This window comes from Centrocercus urophasianus, unplaced genomic scaffold (assembly GCF_019232065.1).
Source record: "Centrocercus urophasianus isolate 14NV4802_14NV808 unplaced genomic scaffold, USGS_Curo_1.0 seq_11, whole genome shotgun sequence".
Lineage (NCBI taxonomy): Eukaryota > Metazoa > Chordata > Aves > Galliformes > Phasianidae > Centrocercus > Centrocercus urophasianus.
In genome coordinates, this window is record NW_024884253.1 from 75426013 (window position 1) to 75443777 (window position 17765).

The 17765-nt window shown below is 35.2% G+C and overlaps 1 long non-coding RNA gene across 1 annotated transcript in view; it reads left to right on the forward strand.

Moving 5' to 3' along the window:
- Positions 1-8978: 8978 nt before the first annotated feature.
- Positions 8979-17765, forward strand: part of LOC122154975 — a 33737-nt gene continuing 24950 nt past the window's right edge. Inside the window, exons 1-2 of the long non-coding RNA XR_006167067.1 lie at positions 8979-9115; positions 10645-10737. This is a non-coding gene — a long non-coding RNA (uncharacterized LOC122154975). The remainder of the gene's footprint in view (positions 9116-10644; positions 10738-17765) is intronic.

A 17765-nucleotide genomic window follows, 5' to 3' on the forward strand; every position in this document is an offset into this window, starting at 1 on the left:
AAGAGACATCTCATCTGAATCATGTAAAGGAAATGTAATCTTCTATACTTAGGAGCTAAGCATACCAGTAAAAAATGAAAAGGGTATCAGTTTATAAGTGCAACCAGAAAAAAAAATGATTTTTACAGATTCCTATAACACACTCCTGTCAAAGGATAAAGGAATTTTGAGAAAGAAATGGGAAAATAAGAGCTGTGTTAAAGGCTATGTGTAGGCTTGTGGCAATGAATGCATGGAAAACAACGACCTTTCTCATAAGAAATGCTACTACCATTTTTGCAGATTTGTTTCTAACTCCTTGTGGAAAAGAATGACTGTAGTGTGAGAAACTGATACTGCAAAACAATACTGAAACTCGGAATCAGTGTGAAACAGCTGAAAAGGAATGCTACAGGTGAGAAAAAGTAATTACAGCAGAATTTTAGGAAGGTGGAATTTAAAGCATTTGAAGAAAATAACAATACTTAAATGATATAAACTTTATGATGTAAAATACCTGATGTGAATGCATTTCCTGTTTTTTATTTTTTACTTTTTTTAAGTTAGAACTGTTATTTCAGCAGAGTATTAAAGAAGAACACACCTCGTGTTATAGTTTGCATTAGCTAACTTGACTGAGGACATATGGGAGGTTGTAAAAGAGAAAATTTTGAGGTAATTCAGAGGGTACATTGTCATGGAAAATACCATTGGTGTACTGTTTAATACATATTTCCAAAAAAAAAAAAAAAATCCAGACATAAAGTCAAGCAAGTATAGTGTATTTCAAAAGAGATTTTTTTCTTCACAAATTGTATTTGTGTGCTTGTATTTGTGCTCCCTTCTCTATTTTCTGTAAAGTTTTTTGCAGCATGAAGAAAATTCTAAAATGAGTGACTAAAATAGTTTACCATAGTTATGAAAGATATTCTCTTGTAATTCAGAAATTGTACTGCCCTGCTGAAAGGAACTTTGTCTGGGTCTGTACCTTTACCTCCTTTATCATTTTGCAATGCAATAATCAGCCTGGGTACATGGACTTTTTTTGTTGTTTTTCCTGTTTTCAGATAGTCATTTTCTGGATACTTTCTGTGCTCTGACAATGCTTTTTGTATTTTCTTTCCTTTAACTCTGATCTATGTATTTTTGGAAAGATGATAGATGTTCTGTAATACATAACTCACTCGACAAGTTCAGGGTTTGCAAGTTTCCTTTTGTACAGAATAAAGCCAAATAATTAAAATATTCACAACATAGGAATGGTAATAAAAGAATCAATTGAAATATGTCAAAAGGTTGGCACCAAAAAGTTCAATTTTGACAAGGTCACTGCACATTTTATTGATGAGAAAATATCTATTTAGTAATATAATTAGGTATTTTATTCACATAAATGTTCAGTCTGAAAGTGAATCCAAATTGCATTGGATTTATAAGGATAAAAGAAACATTTCCTTTAGATCCTGAAACTCCTGATGGGGAGTGACAAACCCCATCAGCAGATGCTAGGGAGAAATGGATATCACTGCCCAGTTTGGAGGGCAATTTACATTAAGTCCAACCTGGGAGTAATTACAAATGAGGAATTCAGAACTTTGCCTGGGAGTGTCGATTTGCTACCTGGAAAGCCAAAGTTTGGTTGACATTTAGAATCACAAAGAAAATCACTGGCAACAAGAAGAGCTTTCATTGTTACATCAGTGATTAGATGCTGAGCCTGTTGTTGGCTGGCATGGTTTAGGTACAGCAAGTGCAGACAGTGCTGTGACTCAGTGTCTTTTTCAGTCTTCACTTGAGTGGTCTGTTAGCCCCTCATGGAAAACAAAAACAAAAACAAAAACAAAAACAAAAAAACCAAAAGAACAAAGTACTACAAGAACAATTGTTATTCAATACAATATTGCATCTACCTTCGAGCATCTATGTTCTGGGTTAAAAAAATGTGAGGCCACGTGCACTGAATGCTGATTCCATACGAATTGGTCTGCTTATTTTAAGTATGTTCAGAAGTCTTGATGGGTTTCTTTAGTGCTGAGAAGCTTTTTCTGGTACTTTTAGTCCTTTTGTAGCAGCAGAAGGATGTCCTGAAGCTAGCTCTGTTCCATCTTAAGGCTATTCCAAAGCAATTGGCACAAATGCCAGTAAATTATCAGCATTAATTTTGTACTGAAGATCTATCAGCAATAATCATGGCACTGTGATCTAATTGTGCAGCAACAAGGAAGTGTGTGGAGATTTCTTTGGTGGACGCAGGATTCTATAGAGATTCTGAAAAAGGAGATACTGTTTAGATTTCAGACATAGCAGCAACGTATGACACAATCATAAGACAAGTCAGGAGTAATGCTGGTAAATGACCACTTTCTTTATTTGTATTTTTACATGGATATAAGGAATAATACAGTTTGTGAAAAAAAAAAAAAAAAAAAAAAGAGGGGAAGGATTTTTCAATTATTATTATTATTTTTTATTTTTTACCAGATCCTTAACCTAGAATTTCCCATCTGTTTCACTTATCCATCTAGGATGCAAATTTATCATCCTTGTCTCCAGATTAATGTGTTTTACTTTACTTGTCAGATTAATATGTTTCTTTTTTTTTTTTTTTTTTTAGACTTTTAGGAAAATCCTCCTTTATTTTTAGTTTTGAAACTACTAGTAATACTATGAACACTATTAGAGCTTAGGGCTTTTTTTTTCTTCTTCTGTCAAATGGGAATTTTTAAATTTATCTTCATGTAAGAGATTGAGTTGAGAATCTCTTTTTGGTCTCTCTTAGGTCTTGTCCATCATCAATTTCTATGGAGATTTTTATTTTCCAATCATCTTTTGCTTTCAGCCATAAGTAACTTAGCAGTAACAGCACTGAAATTGATTTTCAAATAGAGACTCAACACTTTTACAAAGTGTTAATGCTCATCTCATACATTTACATCAACAGATCAACACCCCTGACCATCATACGTCCAGGCAGTTGAGAGTTTATTCTTTACTGACAGTTCTAAGGATGCTGTTGAGGCTGAATATGTGAGTTAGGAAGTTAGAAGTCTCTACTGCTTTTTGATATGGGAAAAAAGTCTTGTGATGTCTTGGTACATATTATCATCAGAGAAGTTTGGCACAGATGAGGTTATTTTCGTAATTATAGGTTTGAGTTTGTGAGAGCTTGAGGCTGCCTTTGCCAAGGTAAATATTTTTCTGATTTGTTCTAAATTGTAGGTACTTCAGGTACAACACGCCTCTTTCAGCAGTTGTCTTTTGTGATGATCTATGCCTATATAAATCATACAAACATAACCCTACATTGTCCATTCCCTGGTAAGAGTCACAAAGCAGTGAGTTGTAGCAAGTAGCAACCAGATACCACATAGCTTCAGAACCACTGCTTCACAGCTCTGTTAAATTCAAATGTGAAAAAAAAAAAGAGAAAAAAAAAAAAAAAAAAAAAAGGAAAAAAACAAATAAAGGAAATAGAAGCATCCACACAAAAATATGATACTTTATACTTTCAGCACTCTTTGGAGTTGGAGAGATTTTTTTCAGCTATTGACACAGTTATGCAAAAATGTGTTTACGGTGTTTAATAGGATAACTTGAAAATTAGTTTTGCAGCAGTAGTATTAAAAATAAATAATAATAATAAAAAGGAATGGGAAAGCTGCAAAAAATATTTGTTGTTTAAAATATCGAACTGAAAGACTTTGATGACACATTGAAATAACATATTGTAACTTGCCAGAATTTTTGGAGAAGCTGGTTTTAAAAGAAGGAATAAGAATTCAGTGGTTAAAAATGGTTAAAGCTTGAGTGAGAAACAGAATAGCAAGAATTATTTGGGTAATTGACTTCTGTTTTACTTGAAAGGAGTAAAGAAAAATTCATTCATGAGAACCAGGTCAGGAGTACTTTGTATCTCAGTGACATTTAAACTCAGCTTCTGCATCACATACACACTGAATTTCTTCTGTCTTTTAAGTTACGTCCTGTTTTTCCCTGATGCTGTACCAATGTTACTCTACCATCAGCATCAATAGCTGATATAAGTTGCTGTGTGAGCCCTGCCTCACTGTTGACTGTTATAAACATTGCCCTGTCCAGCTAGCTGGAAATATCAGAGATATTATGATGTGGAAGAGCAACAACCAAAAATCATAAAATCATGACAACCCCTTTCTTGAAAGGAGCAACTTTTCAATAGAATATTTGTTCTGCTTTTATTTTTATTTCAACATGAGCAAAACTACGCGCTTTACAACAATCTTTTTCACTTTTTTTTACATTGTTTTTGCACAGATGGAAACAATTTATAAAGAGGCAAGGTAACAGAACTATTGGCAAGCACAATTTGTGTATACAACTGAATGGTACATTATAGAAAAATAATGAAATAATAGAACAATCCATTAAATGTCACTAGTGTTGCTGACTGTAGCAGTGTTGATTTTTTTTTTTTTTTTTTAAATAAGGAGAATAGAAGCAGAGCACAATGTATTATCTGCTGCAGATAAAACTACTAAAATCTAGAGTCTGAGGTAACCCACTGACACTAATGTCAGACAGTAAAAATGAGTCCTCTCCAAGAGGTACTGCAGAAGTTAGTAACAAGTGTATCAACTGTTGGACGGCATACTGGGTGCTCATTGCCAAATGAAAAGTTTAAGAACAGCGGCATTTCTCATTATTTAGTAAGCAAACAAAAGGAACAAACAAGCTACTCAACATGTGCACTCAGTATTGTGTAAAGACATCTGCGTTGTGTTTGGACATGTATTTGAGTAAAGATTTCACATGTAAAATAATTATTCTTTATTGATCATTAGATGGAAATAGAAGTGGTCAAACTTTTCACTGAAACAATTTATAACACTTTCATTCCTTTCTATAAGGAGAATTTTAATTAACTTTTGCAAATTGCAGTACTACTGTGCACAGTATCATTGTGTGAGTAGTTTATTACAGTCATTTAAGTTAGAATGTTTGCGTTTCTTGTTTCTCATTTGAAAAGAGTTGCACACTACCTAGCTTACTAAGTATGAAGTCTCTTTTTTTTTTGGATATATGCTGTAATAATGACAGGAGAAATGCCTCAGTACATTACTTTGGTTTGCTTAAGAATGTGAATACATTTGGTTGTGAGCTGCATTTAATTTAAAATGTCAGCCTTGCTACTTCATTAGTCTCATGTGGAATGTGATGACCAGCTAGGTGATAATGCAAATGCCACCAAAATAGACAATTTAAGAAAATTTAACTTTGAATTTGCAGTTGATCAAAAAGGATTCTCATGGTCAGTTTCTGTGATTTACTGGGGATATTCTATATATGCAGCCGTACTGGTTGTTGCAAATCCAGTGCTTCTAGGCTGAGGTCAGTAATTTGCCATAGGGATACATTTAACATAATCTTTCTTGTCTTGCTTTCGATAAGAAGCAGTATCTTACTCTCCTGTGTGGATATCCCCAGATCTGAAAAATATAGGTTTTGCCTCAGGTCAGACAGCAGGAAGAAATGCTAGTTTGGAAATTCAATCCACTGTATCTCAGTTCTGTCAAAGACTGGCATCATTTATCATTTATCAGGAAAAAAAATCACTCTAACTCAGTGGGCTACAGAAAGTCTGACAAATCAGTTGCACCAAAGTATCACGCACTTCATATTTGGTATGCATGATGAAGCTGCCAACAAGATGGTTCCAAATGCAGACACTTTTCTAGAGCACCGCTGTCAGCTGAACAAAAGGATAATTATATTGATGCTTAGTCATGTGTTTTTCAATGAAGTGCTGTATAATGGCAATATTTTGTTCAGTAGAAGTTTAGTTAGCATGTCCCAGCAGGTCTGGCAGCAAAATGGAACTGATTGAGTTCTACCCATGTGTCTGCCAGTAGTCTGCTCTGTAGATTGGCTACAGATTGTTTAGTCTCACTGTGTTCCTTATCTTTGTTTATCTTCTTATAGTACAGACTTATATCTTAAAGATTATTTGTACAATTCTTAAGTTAGTGTGATCTTGATCATAATAGGACTCCTTCTATGCTACTTTAAAGAGCATGTAGCAATTGACAGAGCATTGCAATGTCAATCAGCCTTGCAAAGATGTCCTAAGAATACACCAACATAATACCAAGGATATAATAACGTGTGGTACATTAAAGTGAGAAAAAATATACTGCCCTTCAGGTAAAATATATTTTAAAAGGCTGAGGGAAAATTCTTTTGCTTGATCATAGCCATTCATATTACAAGTGATTTGGTAAATTAAGCAACTTTTGCATTGTAGCATTCAGGGCAAAATGAGTACCACAGTTAGTTTTACAAAGGTATTCAAACTATGCAATTTAAGTGCTTTTTTCTGCTATTGAGCAAAGGGGGAAAGGAAAAGTAAAATAAGACTTCAGCATAAGTTGTTTATTAACAGCTGAATAGGGAGTACATCCATTCTCACCAAACCAAGGAAATCTAAGCATTGTCAAGAAATAAAATATTTGATATTGTCAGCTCCACTGCTAACACATGCCTTTGCTATTTTAGGAAAAAAGATGAGTTTATTCAGTTTTGCCTAAAACTGTTTTTATGTAGCCATTAGATGCAATATGGAGAAGGGAGCAAAGACACAATGGGACAGACATTTTTATCACCAGAATATTTTCTTAAACTAGAATCTATTAGAAGTGGGGTTTTTTTTGGTTTTTGTTTTGTTTTGTTTTGTTTTGTTTGTTTGTTTTTGTTTTTGTTTTTGTTTTCTAATCTAAAATTCTAATTTCTATTTGTAAATTTACTTCATCAGATGCACAATATGGACTGAATTCTCCTATTTCCATGAACACATCTATTATACTTTATATACTTGGTGAAACTGCATGTCACCAAGTCTGGAATGAACTACATGTTCTTTTTGAGGATCTGGTGTGAGTGGGTGACTTATGCAGAGGGGATAGCGAGTGACACCCATTAAAAAAGGAGTGGCCAGCAGAGAGAGGGAGGTGATGGTCCTTCTCTACTCAGCTCTTGCGAGGTTCCATCTGGAGTACTGTGTCCAGGCCTGAGGCTCTTAGCACAGGAAGGATGTGGAGCTCTTGGGATGGGTTCAGAGGAGGAACATTAGGATGATGAGTGGCTGGAGCACCTCACCTATGAGGAAAGGTTGAAGGAACTGGGCTTGTTTAGCTTGGAAAAGAGAAGGCTCCAGGAAGACCTCATTGTGGCCTTCCAGCACTTGAAGGGAGCATATAAACAGGAGGTGGAACAACTGTTTATGAGGGTGGATAGTGATAGGACAAGGGGGAGTGGTTTTAAAGTGAGACAGGGGAGGTTTAGGTTGGATATTAGGAGGAAGTTTTTCACACAGAGGGTGGTGAGGCACTGGAACAGGTTGCCCAAGGAGGTTGTGGATGCCCCATCCCTGGAAGCATTCAAGGCCAGGCTGGATGTGGCTCTGGGCAGCCCGGTCTGATTGTTGGCAATCCTGCACATAGCAGGGGGGTTGCAACTAGATTATCATTGTGGTCCTTTTCAACCCAGGCCGTTTTATGACTCTTCATAACTTTCTGGTGTACATAACAACGTGCATAAGACAAACCATTCTGAAAACAGTTGTTGCTGACTACTGATTTCCTGGAAGGTCAGTTCATTGTTATGTCTTTTTTGTCCTGCCAAGGACACTTAATCAAGGAGGTTTTGGTTGTGCTTATCAGGGATGGCTGGAGTCTCCCACCTAAGTGAATATCTTTGGTCACCATGTTTGCTGGGTCACCTTAGTGGTGTCTCAAGTCAGGGACTCAAAATAGAGGGCATTCAAAAAAAATCTAAATTTGACATGGCATGCTTTCATAAATATGCTGTCAGGAAGCATCATCTGTTCTTCCTGATCCTGACAGATTGGATCCCTAAACACCTGCCAAGTGCACTGTATTGTTCCATTAGGAGATTAGAGCATATCAGGAAGGTCATTATGGATGTGTGCTTCACTAAGCTTTCTCTCTTACTACTATATTGCATAATTAGTGTGTCAGACTGAAATGGAGGAACTGGAATTTATTTTATGCTATACAATATCTATTTATTTGTGGTTTTTTTTGTGTGTGTGCAAAACAGACAATGGTATTTTAAAGGTGCTCACCATTTTTCCTATCAAAGGCAGCGTACTACTTGCCTGGGGACGTTCATAAACATACAAGCTGTTTGCAACAAACCGAGAGAAACACACAGAAATGTTCTTACACCAAATCCACCACTAAAATAGTGACTGAGTTTAGCAACACTACCGCAACTTTCTCTTCTGTCCTGAGATAGATGTTAACCTCGCAAAAGAGTACAGCTCTATCAATAACTTCTTAATGTTAATGGTGTTTCTTTTACCTTCTTTCCTTCCTCCCTTCCTTCCTGCCTTATTTTTGTATATTAATTGCCTTGTAACAATAGCAAAGAATGACAATGCCAGCAATGAGTTCCTTCCCAAATAAGTTTGTCTTTGAGCTGTGAATTTTGGCAAATGTTACAGCACCACATCAGCCTTGTTCTTTGCTTTCTGGTAATCTGCTATTCGGCACATCTAAGAGATATGTTATGTGTCTGGAGAGAAGCCTAAAAGTAAGCTTCAGTATCTTATACAAGATACTTGTGTTATCATACCAGCCACAAACGGTATGATTTTCCCTGTGTCTGCCATTCCATATTGTCTTGACCCATCTTTAGGTCCAGCTTTCACCTGAATAATGCAATGGGGCAGTCAAGGAGAAGAACTTGGAACAAATCAGGGATCTTAATAAAAGAATGCAAAATGGCAAAAGATTTTGGCTAAGGTGTGTGCAGCAACACAAAATCAAGTTTCTGATTATTATATAATTATATAATTATATTATCAAGCTTCTTGAGTCTCAAACACATGAAGAACGGGTGCACACAGTTTCTGAGCAACTGAGTGAAGATGCTTGGGACTGCTCTGACTTGAGTGTAGGCTGAGTGGTCACATCTTCTCTTGCTGCTCTTCCAGGTGGTGAGAGCAGCCTATGGAGGAGAAGAGAGATTGAAGTGGACGCCATGAGGTGTGTGGCTGCCTCTGGTTATTGCCCTCTTTCTGCTCTTGTTGGTGCCTGCATTCAGAAGCCTGAACAGGAAAGATTTTCTGATTTACAAAGTAAGTTAATGTTTGTTTCCTATGCTGTCCATGGCTGGGATTTGGCATGTACATAAAGTTAGCGTAAACCTAAGAGTTGACAGCATGTATTGACTGTGTTATCAGGTGCTACTTCTAAAGTGTTCTGAAAGCACACCTCCTCACATACTCATCCTATTCCTATGATTCAGTGCTACTAGCAGAGATAGCCCATGTTGTCTAGATTACATGTACCGAAATATAAAGATATAAAACTAGGATTTAAAACTAGTTTTAGCTGAGACAATTTTAAATTCCTTGTCACTGTGGCTTCTTTTGTAGTCCATAAGTGTAAGCTATACATTGCATTGACAGCGAAATGATGAAACACAGATAGCATTTTTCCACATCAACAACTAAATGATTTGGGTAAATATGGCCAAATTATTACATGAAGCTTTTCAAAACAAAAGTGTTTCTTGTACATTGTATCAATAAAAGCCATAGTATTTATAACTTACCCTATTAAAAATGCATATCATACAGCTTTGCATGTATGAAATTTTAATTACTACATCTCAGAATATCGGAACTACTTACACAAAAAGATAAAGATATGACTTGGCAGACGTGTCCGTGAATGTTTAGCAATTTGCGTTGAATTTCTGAATCTTATTGTTTAATGACTTAAGGCCTTTGTTTGTCTGGGATACATGCAGCATGTAAAACATATTTGCATAATTGAATACATAAGTGGTAAAACACTGCAATGTAGGTTATGCAAACCCCAAATACTCTCTCAACAGTATTTACTTTTATTATCTAAAAACTCTATTCAAACCTGAGGGAGCAAGTGCAGTGAGGGAAAGGGAGTTTTTAGAGTCTAAGTCTACATGGAACTTTCCAATGCCTATGGTTGCATTTGTTTATTGCTATGCTATTGAGAAGTACTACAAAATGTCAGACAAGCCTGATATTGCTCAGTTTTTTGATCTTTTATTGAGAGACATCATTCAAATTTGTCAGCCTTCTGCACCCAAGTGTCTAGTGGCATTTTTCACAGGCAATTTTGGAACACAGATATTTACTTCATTTGAAAGAAACTAACCTCATCAATAGAAAGTCAGTGAAGATTTATCTATACTGTCTGGATTCCCAAAAGTATTGGAAGTGTTTGACTCTGCTCATGCCAATGGCATCTGCTGGAGCTAATAACAGAATCTATGGGAATAGACTGAGCATGAAGATGATGAATATAGCACTGCCATGATATTATCACAAATTTCTGATTTATGGACAATATTTCAAATGACAATACTTATAGCATTATTTTTTTCTTCGAAATAAATTATCTCTTGAAATTCTGATCACAAATTGTGATGGTGAATGAGGTAACAAAAATGTATGTTATGAGTAATGCTATGGAAAAAAATAAAAATAAAACATAGAACCCATATTTAAAAATATTTCATATTTCACATTTAAATATTTTGTATTTAAAAATATGAATGATCTAAAGCACAGATGAAATTTGTTTAGTAATGATGACTCAATCCTTATTGGTATCTCAGATCCTGGCAGCATTCTGTGGACATCTGTTCCTCATTGCCCGTCCTCAAAATAACAGCTTGAAATGTCTTCACAGACCTGAAGCTTCCTGTCAGGTATGGTTTCACACAAATTGTTTCTGTGATGCTCTTTTACTACAGCTGTATCCAGCGTGTTGGGGAAAATGATATAAAAAGCTCTTTGAGTTTTTTTTTTTTAAGCTTTATTCTATCAGAAATATTCCATAATATCACATTTTGCCCTGGCCAGGTTAGCCCAGCTTGGAGAGTTAAAGTCTGCTGGCAGGGTGCAGCTCTAAGCAGATGTAGCAGATCAAAGAATGTGGCTCAAAGCATTGCTTTTCTGTGTCAATGGATTCACACGCATGGACATGTTTTTCTGCAGCTCTGAAAGATCAGAATCCCAGACTTGTCACTATGAAAAAGATCCACTGTTTTTTGCTAGCTGCAGAATATCTCCCACTGGGAAAATGGAGCCAGCGAAGGTGGAATGAGAGTAGGAGGCATAGGCTCTCACATCCAAAACCAAATAGAAAGAGTTAGGGCATAAAGCATCTTTTCTCTGATTGTAGATCAGAGCCTTCAAAATGTTGAGGTTTATGCATACAAGCGTCCAGTGCATGTAACCTATATTTCATGTTCTTTTTTAGCTTACTTAATCAGCACGATCAACTTCAGAATTAAAAAGAAAAAGGAGGTAATGGCTGAAAACTAAGTAACCATTCCTACAGTTTTTGAGCACATCATTTGAATCATCAGCTATAGACATTTAAACGGAGACGCGTTAAACTGGTTAATGTGCAAAATGATAACTAAACATCAGACCACCTGGTTGATTAGCATTTAGAAAGAAATTGTACAATTGAGAAATAGAAACCAATTACAGACCTTAAGAAAGACTATGAAAGTCACATTTCTTGCAAATATGAATCTGAACTTAATAAAAATACATTTTTGCCAGCTGTTTCCAGATTTGCTAAATCAAACTAAATGGGTTTTAAAAGCCATCTAGCAGATGGAAGGAAAATGTTCGCATTTCCTAAAGTGTCAATGAAATTTAGTTATAGCAAAACTGAAAGAAACAAAGTATAGATACACATTCCAATGTTTATGTCACACCAACAGCTGTCACAGTAAAGCACTGAAATGAAAAAAAAAAAAAAAAAAGGAAAAAATGGGGAAAAAATGTGCAGGTTACTTTCCTCCTTTTCCTAATCAAAAGTGGGTAAACAAATAATGAAAAATTGGAAAATACTGTTTTTTTCTTTCTCCGATCTGTCTTAGGGACTGCCATTATTATTAGATAGTGGTTATAATGCAGAGCCACTAACTTATAAATACAGCACTACTGCGAATGAAAGGGATTCAAATAATAGACAAGAATCCATTCTAATTGATACTTACAGCTTTGATAAAGAAGACTAACAGCCTGAAACATTTTAAGTATTCATTTCAAATGTTTTAGCACAAAGAACTGTATTTCCCTACAAGGATCTCTGTGCAGTTCTTCAAAGTTTCACACACCTAACCTGATTCAGACAGCGAGGCAAAGAGACAACAGCATTTCTGAAGCACAGTAGCAGAATTTAAGTAGTAGCTGAGTACTAAGTAGTAGCTGAGTATTAAAGAGACTAAAGACTTTATTCCCCTCATTAGCCAAAGGAGGAAAAAAAAAAAAAAAAAAAAAAAAAGCTCCTAAAGATTAAACTGTATTATTGTGCTAGGCAGGAGAAATGCAGAATAATGAAAGGCTTCTTTACTGGCATAAGGGCACACTAAACAGCCCCCACTGTTCGCATTACATATTAAAAAAAAAAAAAAAACAAAAAAACACAGAACTGTAGCATTGAATTCATTTGAAATGAAGCCCAGAAATACTGCAGGATAATCAGAGCTGTGTAAAATAGTTTAATACATTTTCTAATAAATGGAGATGTAGGGACCTTTGATAATATTATCATTTTGTTCACTTTGTTTGATCATCAGTTGTACAACATGACAGCGAATTTCTTATCTTTGTTTTTTAATCTGTTGGTTCATGTGTCCCTTGCTTTTCTTTCTGACTTTTTTTCAAAACGTCTGATCTACAGATTATGTTCATCCTTTTGACTTCTCATGCACATATTTCCTGTGATGTCACCGAATCTACTTAGCAAAGCAATTACCCTCTCCCTGGAACATTCATCATTATCTTACCTATATTCAGAAAGAAAGGTGCAAAGATAACATAAAATTGTATGAAAAAGGCTTTTTAAAATATCATTGGTGAAAAAAATTGAAAATTGTGGGTGCCTAATTGTAATACACAGCCCCCTAGTAAGTCTCCTTCACACTCTCCTCACTTTGTATTTCATGTTAAACACCGACTGTATATTCTGAATTGGGATGTTGCTCACATATCAATTGTAATGTGTGATTTATGATTTTGAGCTTCAAAATGATGAAGCTGCTTTTTTCCTGCATCAAAATATTTCACATAAAAATATCAATTATTATAAAAATTTCAATTTGAATGCCAAAATAAATTCTCTCTTGTTTTGATATTGCTGAAATATTCAATTTTAATTAAAATACTTTTATTTTGCATTACTGCTTTTTATTCTTTTTTAAATTCTATAGTCTTCTAGCATAAACAAAATTGAATGGAATTGCAGTTTCTCCAAATCATTGATTTATACATCTTGATATAACATCAAGGCAATTGTATAAAATTTCAAATTCTGCTTTGAGATCATAAGGGAAACAGCTTTTGAGATGGTGGAATTCCCTTTTGACTGAAAATTCTTGTTTCTTACATCTTTTAGTAATATTAAACCCAGTTAAACAGTTCAAGGAAATTTTAACACTGTTTGATAAGTATGTGTTGATATACTAGTTCATATATAGTTCATATACAGTGTTCTCACTGAGAAGAATTGCTGATATTGAAACTATCAATGATACTTGTGACAAAATGGCAGGCTGAGAACTAGATTATCTTGAAGGTCCCTTCCAACCCAAGCTATTCTATGATTCTATATTCTATAAGATTCTAATGTCTTCCTTTGTTTAAAAAAAAACAAAAAAAAAACAAAAAAACAAAAACAAAAAAAAAAAAAACCCACAATGTTTTTAGAATATAATGTCAGCTTGTCATTCAGATTGTCCCTTAATATATGTCAGAATAAGATTAAAGAAAGAGTGAATCTGGTTCTGCTGCAAATTAATGGTAAACTACTGATTCTTACACATCTATACTGTGAAAGTATGATAAAATATAAACTTTCAAGAATATTTCGTCAATTATATCGACTTCAGAGTATTTTATCCATTCCCATCTAGATCTGGGAATGTTAATGAAACTCATTCTGATGCATTTAGTGCCACAGAATGACAGGTGTGTTACTGTGAGCATTATTTATATGATTCTTGGGCAACATTACTGCATTTATGATTCTTACAAAACAATTTTGCGTCAAGTGCTTGTCAGTCAGCCAGGAAATAACTTTCCTCCACCAAAGGCCCCAGACCTGGACACTACCTATGGGATGGAGCTGAGCAAGATGCTGATTGCAGCATTTTGCAGCTATGAATGTACTTCAATTAAATCAAAACCAAAAACTGTTATGTAAAAATTTAGATCTTTGTGGTTCAGGACAGTATGCAACAGTTTGTAAGTGTGCATCAGATCTTTTAGTTCCATATCAGGAAATTATGAATTAAATGTATACGTACGTGCAATTGGTAGGATAGGAAGCATTGTACCTAGTGCTGTGGTATATTTAGCCTCAGCTGGAGTGGAGCTGTGGCTAAGTGACTGTATAACCAATGTGGTATCACTTTAGCCATGTCTGCTTTTCTCTCAGAAACCAAAATTAGAAAGAGACCCTGACAAACTGTTTATTCTGGTAAGACAAAAAATACTTTAGATGCAGTCACATAGCTCTGATAGTTGTTCATACTAAAAATATTTTAAAGGGAAGTAGAGCTGCAAAGCTTTATTTACTGTACCTATCAAATGGAACACTCTCAAAAGTGGGATCAATGGAGACACTAAAAACAAATAAGAGAAAAAAAAAAAGATTTTGTGTTCTATAGAAGTGCATAAGTACACACTTTATTTGGCCCAAAGTCCCTTATAATGTTCTCTCCTTTCTTTCCTGGTATCCATTGTTTCAATGTTTTACAGGTATTCAGTTTACCAGTATGTTTGTGTGAACAGGTGCCAATATGTTTTATGGAGGGAGGCAGAAAATTTTTCATAAGAACAGCTTTAGGAGCAGTACCGCTCTGCTGATGCATTATACAGTACCTCAAAAATGCTATGCTTAGCTTTATACATGTGTATGCTGATGTATCATTGCTCTAGAAACTCCTACAAAATGTTTGCATCTCCATTACCAGGGCCCAACACACTTCAGATGATGGTTGTGAATGTGTTTCAGAGACAGAGTCCAATTTGACTAAAACTATTAGGCAAGATCTTTACATGAAATAAAAATAATAAAATGAGTGCGGCAGAAATGCTAAGTCACAGCTTGAACCAGTGATTGAGCACCTGGTGGGAAAGCAGGGCCAACCCAGCGGAGCTCAGGTGCAAGCACTGTGCCTTAGTGACCAGAAGGGGTGGAACCAGGATTCACCCCTTCCCAGACCTCATTTAAGGGTTGGCAGTAAAGGCAAGGGTGTCTTATGGGAGATCTCTGTTTATCTGAGGTCTGTCAGAGGTAGGCATTTTTTTAAATTATTTTTGTTTTTTATATTTTTGCTGTTGTTTCCTTTGTGTATTCATGTCTGCCATGTTTGGGTTTGTTCTCATTGGATTTAACTTGCATTATGCAAAAGCACATTTAATAAGAGCCAACAACTTACTTTACTGTTGTTCTCTATATTGGGATAGTACTATGAGTTAGCTGGTATTCATGAATAATGACAAGTAAAGCAAGAAACTTCAACTGAACTTTGGAAGGGAAATAGAATAATGCATAGCTTTTACTGCATTTGTTGGAGTTCTTTCGTGCTTATAGTTCATTCTATTCACACTGCTCCCATCTGCAGCACCAGCTTGCTTTTCTTCCCTTAGGACTGCAGGGTGTTTTAATAATAGGCCTTCAAGACCCTCACAGCAATGAGAAGTCTGCTAAAATAAAGAGCAAAAGGAGCTGAAGTGATCCCTAGAGAAGGAAAACATATTTTCTACTTTTCATTTCCATTTCAGAACAGAATGATGGGCTGAACTAATAAAAGCCCATTGGCATTCCAACAGACCTAAACAGAGTTTGCCTGTTGGGTAGTAATTATTTGTTTCAAGTATTCACATACATAATTAAATAGTGTTCTGTTTCTTTAAATAAACGTACACAGAAGCCAAAGTAGTGAAACTGTCTCCTCTTTCTCATTTGGAATAGAGAACAATAAGAGAACTCTCCCAGTAATTTTTTTTTTTCCCTTGCCTTTTCTTATTTCTAAGATCAGTTGCTGCACAGAAATCAATGTTTATACCAGTGATTCTGATATTCTTTTCTCAAATATGTTATAATTTGTTCAGAGCTGAGAGCCGTGTCAGTTCCTTTTAGCAGCCAATTTCTAACCCTGGGCAACTATTCTGAGTTTGGGCTATCATCTAAGTTTTACTTGATATTTTCATTTCACTAAGATAGCCAGTGCATTTCTCATATTTGTGTCATTAACATTGGCATTTCAGGGAAGAGATATAAGGATATGGTTTGATCCATGAGGATATGTGAAGATGTCATGATTTGTGAGATTCTGGTTATAAATATGCTATGGACACAAAGGCTCTCTTAAGCACTGCCATTGACTGTGTTGGAACTGTATCTGTGAATCCTGGTCGTAGAAATTCAGTGTCACGACACATGAAAATTTGATGTTAGTGGAAAAGGAAAGCAACAAAACCTAGACAGTTTTTACTGCAGATAACTTTTAATCCTGGTAGATAACAAAGAAGATCATGATGGGGGAAAGGATATATGTATTTTTCTTTCCACATTATTAACTCTATATTCTAAATATGTAAATAATTTAATTACTGCAATGGATTTTTGTATTCTTCAGGGCAAAAGTAGGATGTGTAGAAAGCTTTTTCCATACAAGGAAAATACTGTTGAACTTGGAAAGTGGCTGCTTCAATTACAACTACTTGAAAGTTATAGATTGAGTACTACTTGGGTGATAATGGAGTTGTCAAGAGGCAGATGTTCATGTACAGGGCTAATATTGTTCTTCAAGGTTCCAGAAAAGGACACAATCTTACTGAGATCTGGGATCCCCACAACCTGTAAAGAACTCCACCATTTTGGACAGGGTAAGCTTGTATCTCGAATTGTGTTTATGCAGTGAAACTTTTTTCTACTTGGTCTCTCTGCAGTGGTATCACTTCACACATGTTGATAAGATTGGACTGGTTTAAACTTTAAAGAGATTCTCAAATAAACTTGAGACAGCATAAGAAAATTCTGTTAATGATAAAGAAAATCAAATAATTTGATTCTAACATTCCTGGTTATTGCCAGGGAGACATACGCTAGCATTTCCATTGCGAAGGAATTCTGAAATTAAAAACTATTTATAAGCAGAACTGGATCTTGTTAGTTAAGGATTTACAAACTTTTTAAAATGCACTCATTTTTAGTCAGCATACTTTGTGGAGCATTTGATATGTTCAAGTGAAGGTGCTGTATGTGAACTGTTTATTGATATTGTGATTTCAAAGTCCTAATTAATCACTTGGGACTGGTCACCAAGGCAGTATAGTACTGAGTCTTTCCCTTGTGATTTCTCTCAAACAGGAAAGAATAAAAAAGAAAAATTCTAGTCAGTTAGTCAAAAAGTATACTGCATGAATCTTAGTGCAGATTTATATTTATTTTCCCTATGGGCTTTGATTTGTGTTCTGAAATTCCTATTTTAAAAAAGTCGTTAATAATAAATAACATGCCTATGAGATTTTTTTTTTTTTAATTTGAACAAATGGTTGAGGATGTTGTTCATATTTCGTACAGAGACTTCTAGATCCACAACATTCACAAAAATGTATGTTATGTTAACCCAAATGAGAGTATGTGTATCTTGTGTATCTTCTACTCTTGCTTTCTTCACAGTCTGTTTTTATCAGTACCCATTTT